Consider the following 228-nt stretch of genomic DNA (forward strand, 5'->3'; position numbering starts at 1 on the left):
CCTTCTTCTCATCTACACCCCTCTCTACGGCCCCTCATCGCTATGCATATCTGTGAACGAAGAGGAAGAAGAAGAAGAAGAGGAAGAAAACAAGATCGACTTTAGCTCTGTCGTTGTCTCTCTTCTTGTGGATGGGGTCGTCCGAGAAGAAGAGGTCAGTGCAGGAAGAAAATGAGAGAAAGAAAGCAAGAGAATGATAGATCAGCACATAGAGAGATAGATAGATAG

Source organism: Cystoisospora suis (assembly GCF_002600585.1).
Source record: "Cystoisospora suis strain Wien I chromosome Unknown contig_6138, whole genome shotgun sequence".
NCBI lineage: Eukaryota > Apicomplexa > Conoidasida > Eucoccidiorida > Sarcocystidae > Cystoisospora > Cystoisospora suis.